This window comes from Physella acuta, unplaced genomic scaffold (genome assembly GCF_028476545.2).
Source record: "Physella acuta isolate Inbredline_101_S28 unplaced genomic scaffold, ASM2847654v3 ptg000017l, whole genome shotgun sequence".
NCBI classification, from domain to species: domain Eukaryota; kingdom Metazoa; phylum Mollusca; class Gastropoda; family Physidae; genus Physella; species Physella acuta.
In genome coordinates this window covers 1,732,712-1,738,870 of record NW_026731537.1, presented here as the reverse complement: position 1 = coordinate 1,738,870, position 6,159 = coordinate 1,732,712, and the positions used below count along the sequence as shown (strand labels likewise).

General features: G+C 41.9%; 1 long non-coding RNA gene across 1 annotated transcript; it reads left to right on the top strand.

The window, feature by feature from the left end:
* Positions 1-358: 358 nt before the first annotated feature.
* Positions 359-3,933, top strand: LOC131937794 (uncharacterized). The gene is made up of 3 exons (XR_009386255.1): positions 359-444; positions 3,364-3,460; positions 3,826-3,933. It is a non-coding gene; the product is annotated as an uncharacterized LOC131937794 (long non-coding RNA).
* The last annotated feature ends 2,226 nt before the right edge of the window (positions 3,934-6,159 follow it).

Here is a 6,159-nt window from a genome sequence, read left to right as displayed (position 1 = left end):
ATTAAGTGATCTTGGATTCAGTTGAGTGAGCTCAGAACACTGCTGGCGTATGCTGGGATATACTGCTCGTCTATACTGGGATACACTACTATTGTATGCTGGGATATACTGCTGGTGTATGCTGTGATATACGGCTCGTCTATACAGGGATATACTACTATTGTATGTTGGGAGATACTGCTGTTTTATTCTGGGATATACTGCTGTTTTATTCAGGGATATACTGCTGTTTTTATTCTGGGATATACTACTAGTGTATTCTGGGATTAACTCGCCATATGTGATATACTGCTGGGGAATACTGTATATACTGCCGTCTATACTTGGAAATACTTTTGATCTATACTTGGAAATACTTTTGGTCTACTTGGCGTGCTGTATGTGCTGAATCCTACAGTAATTGTTTTACGACATTGAAAGATCCACAGAATGACTAAAAGACAGGTATTAATGTTGACATAATTGTTCAAATCCTTGATACTATCAATGTGTATATTATTATGTGTGTAGTTGTTTATGTTAGTTTAGTATCACAGTTTACATCACAGTTTACATCACAGTTTACATCAGTGCTCTGTTATTGCTCACATCCATGCCTGTATCAATACATCTGTACATATTGATTTCGTATGTGTTATGGTCACAAGCTGGTGAGATCAAGAGTAGATTAGATAAGATGTAATCGGAAGGGGATCGAATCCCACTCTAGAGACGGATAGGTCTTGTTGGCCTGTACTGGTGTATGAAAGTAAAGGTGATTAGGGGTGAGACGGGAGGAGGTGAGTCGTGGTGAGACGGGTGGGGTGAGACGGGTGGGGTGAGACGGGTGGGGTGAGACGGGTGGGGTGAGACGGGTGGGGTGAGACGGGTGGGGTGAGACGGGTGGGGTGAGACGGGTGGGGTGAGACGGGTGGGGTGAGACGGGTGGGGGTGAGACAAAGTCGTTGTGAGAATAGTGTCGTTAGAATCATTTCCCGTCAGCGAATGTATTGTTTTCATCTTTGACCAGTCAACGGCAGTTGATTGTTGCAATGAATGTGTACACCATCTTTAGTTAAAGGCTTCAACGGCAGTTGATTGTTGCAATGAATGTGTACACCATCTTTAGTTAAAGGCTTCAACGGCAGTTGATTGTTGCAATGAATGTGTACACCATCTTTAGTTAAAGGCTTCAACGGCTGTTGATTGTTGCAATGAATGTGTACACCATCTTTAGTTAAAGGCTTCAACGGCTGTTCACTTCAACTTTTTAGATAAACGTATCTAAATACAAACATCACAAATACAAATATCATGAAACAAATAACACAAACATCTTAAACAGATACATCACAAACACAAACAACACAAACCTCACAATCACAAACCTCCAACAAACATTACAAACATTACGAACACAAACCTCCCTCAAGCATACTTCCTCAAGCTACTTCAAAAGAAAGTAAGTTTACCAACCCAATCAATACAACGACATGACGCACACGAATATTAATCTCTTTACTCTATTGAATATATCGCACAGGTGCTTCTACATATTTTATCTCGATGTAGCGACGTGGGGGTGGGGGGCTTGGGGGTGGGGGGCTTGGGGAAGGGGACTGAAGTTAATGAGTTTCATTAATTCCAAGCCTAGAATATAACGGTTGGTTTCATGAATATTTGTGTTAAAGAACTCATACAAGACGAACCACTCATCAATTATTTAAAAGTCTATTCAACTGTGTTCTACCACTTTGACGACAGGAATTTAATCGAAATCGATCTCCTTGTTTTGAAACACGACACGCTCTGAGTGTAGCTAGTAGCACACCGCTCACATTTCATAACGCTGTGAAATACGTCACTACAAATGAACACATGACTCTAAAAATAGATTGGTGTATGTCATTCAAATTTAAATAAAAATGACGCCAACAGTCATTGTCGGCCTATTAATTAAGGATTTTAATAATCAGGATAACAGCGTATCTACTCGTTAATATAATTAGCAGCTTACTAATTACAAGAACAGCTTATGAAAATGTAATTAATTTAAGTAGTAACATAATTAAAACAGCAGTGTTGGGTTCTAAATTCTTATCAGTTTTTCTTTTATTAATTGTATCTTTAATATTAAGGGGGTAGGCTCCAGAAAAAACCAACTTCTTAAGTAAAACCTTTTATTGATTCATTTGTGTATATCCAACTTAGGGTACTTGAAGGAAAATATTTCCATGCATCAGGGACTTTTTTGAAAATATGGTTGCCATGGCAACGGCGGCCATCTTGAAAAAAACATCATTTTCTGGAGTTCTAAAATTTCATAAACTAACATAAATATCGGCTATATAACCATTGATCCTTCTTGTACTAACGCTAATAGAGTCAGCTGGCTAGTTTTTGTAACAGAAATCACTCTAGAAATATTTTTTTTTAATTTTCAAAGTTTGGTGTGACGAAATTCCAATGAAAATAATGCTAAATTCAATGGAATTTCACCACATATTTTTTTGAAAATTTGAAAAAAATATTTCTAGCTGTTTTTTGGTTACAGAAATTAGCCAGCTGACTCTATTGGTGTTAGTACAATAAAGATCAATGATTATATGGGCGGTTTATATGTTACTTTAGGAAATTTTAGAACTCCACAAAAGGTAGTTTTTCCAAGATGGCCGCCGTTTCCATGGCAACCATATTTTCAGAAGAGTCCCTGGTACATCCAAATATTTTTCCTTAAGTACCCTAACTTATAATTACACAAATAAATGAAAAAGGCGTATTACTTAAAAAGTTTTTTTCTCCGTTTTTTTCGGGAGCCTATCCCCTTAAATCTTGATCAGCCCATTGACCCAGTACATTGACTAGTGCATTAACTTTTTAGATTGACCAGTGCATTGACCAGTTTATTGACCAGTTTATTGACCAGTACATTGACCAGTACATTAACCAGTACATTGACCAGTACATTGACCAGTACATTGACCAGTACATTGACCAGTACATTGACCAATACATTAACCAGTACATTGACCAGTACATTGACCAGTACATTGACCAGTACATTGACCAGTACATTGACCAGTACATTGACCAGTACATTTACCAGTACATTTACCAGTACATTGACCAGTACATTTACCAGTACACTGACCCCGTACATTGACCAGTACATTGACCAGTACATTGACCAGTACATTGACCAGTACATTGACCAGTACATTTACCAGTACACTGACCCCGTACATTGACCAGTACATTGACCAGTACATTGACCAGTACATTTACCAGTACACTGACCCCGTACATTGACCCCGTACATTGACCCCGTACACTGACCTCGTACATTGACCAGTCCACTGACCGATGCCGTCGTTTCTCTTCCAGCCCAGCTCCAACTCCAGCCAGACCTCAGCGTCCTCCATCAGCATCATCTCCACCAACGACTCGACGCAGAACATCATCAGCTATGACCCAACTGAAAGTAAGGCATCACGTCTAACCTACTTGAACGAAAATTACTTAGATACGATGTGCTAAAATACTTTACTGTAACAATAGATCATCGCACATATGTATGTATAGCTAGTCGAAACTTTAATTCCAATCAGTTTTATGTTAAAATCTTCATTCTATTTCTACCTGACTAGTTTTATGAATATTAAAACCTTCCAACTATTTCTCCTTGACAAGTTTTATGTTAAAATCTTCCAACTATTTCTACCTTACTAGTTTTAAGTTAAAATCTTCCAAATATTTCTACCTGACCAGTTTTAAGTTAAAATCTTCCAACTATTTCTACCTCACTAGTTTTATGTTCAAATCTTCCAACTATTTCTACCTGACCAGACACAGATTCCAGTTTTGACTTCGTGATGGACCTGAGGGAGCTGAACAAAGACTCGGAGACCACGTTCGAGTTTGTTTCAGATGCCAGCGACATCCTGTGTGGAACCAGTAGGTGTTGGGTGATTGGTTGTCTGCTACACCTGTCATTGTCTGCTACACCTGTCATTGTCTACTACACCTGTCATTGTCTGCTACACCTGTCATGGTCTGCTACACCTGTCATTCTCTGCTACACCTGTCATTGTCTGCTACACCTGTCGTTGTCTGCTACACCTGTCATTGTCTGCTACACCTGTCATGGTCTGCTACACCTGTCATGGTCTGCTACACCTGTCATTCTCTGCTACACCTGTCATGGTCTGCTACACCTGTCATTCTCTGCTACACCTGTCATTGTCTGCTATTGTCTGCTACACCTGTCATTGTTGGCTACACCTGTCATTGTCTGCTACACCTGTCATTGTCTGCTACACCTGTCATTGTCTGCCACACCTGTCATTGTCTGCCACACCTGTCATTGTCTGCCACACCTGTCATTGTCTGCCACACCTGTCATTGTCTGCCACACCTGTCATTGTCTGCTACACCTGTCATTGTCTGCCACACCTGTCATTGTCTGCCACACCTGTCATTGTCTGCCACACCTGTCATTGTCTGCCACACCTGTCATTGTCTGCTACACCTGTCATTGTCTGATACACCTGTCATTGTCTGCTACACCTGTCATTGTCTGCTACACCTGTCATTGTCTGCTACACCTGTCATTGTCTGCTACACCTGTCATTGTCTGCTACACCTGTCATTGTGTGATACACCTGTCATCGTCTGCTATTGTCTGCTACACCTGTCATTGTCTGCTACACCTGTCATTGTCTGCTACACCTGTCATTGTCTGCTACACCTGTCATTGTCTGCTACACCTGTCATTGTGTGATACACCTGTCATCGTCTGCTATTGTCTGCTACACCTGTCATTGTCTGCTACACCTGTCATTGTCTGCTATTGTCTGCTACACCTGTCATTGTCTGATACACCTGTCATTGTCTGCTACACCTGTCATTGTCTGCTACACCTGTCATTGTCTGCTACACCTGTCATTGTCTGCTACACCTGTCATTGTCTGCTACACCTGTCATTGTCTGCTACACCTGTCATTGTCTGCTACACCTGTCATTGTCTGCCACACCTGTCATTGTCTGCTATTGTCTGCTACACCTGTCATTGTCTGCTACACCTGTCATTGTCTGCTACACCTGTCATTGTCTGCTACACCTGTCATTGTCTGCTACACCTGTCATTGTTGGCTACACCTGTCATTGTTGGCTACACCTGTCATTGTCTGCTACACCTGTCATTGTCTGCTACACCTGTCATTGTCCGCCACACCTGTCATTGTCTGCTACACCTGTCATTGTCTGCTATTGCCTGCTACACCTGTCATAGTCTGCTACACCTGTCATTGTCTGCCACACCTGTCATAGTCTGCTACACCTGTCATTGTCTGCTACACCTGTCATAGTCTGCTACACCTGTCATTGTCTGCTACACCTGCCATTGTCTGCTACACCTGTCATTGTCTGATACACCTGTCATTGTTGGCTACACCTGTCATTGTTGGCTACACCTGTCATTGTCTGCTACACCTGCCATTGTCTGCTACACCTGTCATTGTCTGCCACACCTGTCATTGTCTGCTACACCTGTCATTGTCTGCTACACCTGTCATTGTCTGCTACACCTGTCATTGTCTGCTACACCTGTCATTGTCTGCTACACCTGCCATTGTCTGCTACACCTGTCATTGTCTGATACACCTGTCATTGTTGGCTACACCTGTCATTGTCTGCTACACCTGCCATTGTCTGCTACACCTGTCATTGTCTGCTACACCTGTCATTGTCTGCTACACCTGTCATTGTCTGCTACACCTGTCATGGTCTGCTACACCTGTCATTCTCTGCTACACCTGTCATTGTCTGCTATTGTCTGCTACACCTGTCATTGTCTGCTACACCTGTCATTGTCTGCTACACCTGTCATTGTCTGCTATTGTCTGCTACACCTGTCATTGTCTGCTACACCTGTCATTGTCTGCTACACCTGCCATTGTCTGCTACACCTGTCATTGTCTGCTACACCTGTCATTCTCTGCTACACCTGTCATTGTCTGCTATTGTCTGCTACACCTGTCATTGTCTGCTACACCTGTCATTGTCTGCTACACCTGTCATTGTCTGCTACACCTGCCATTGTCTGCTATTGTCTGCTACACCTGTCATTGTCTGCTACACCTGTCATTGTCTGCTACACCTGTCATTGTCTGCTACACCTGC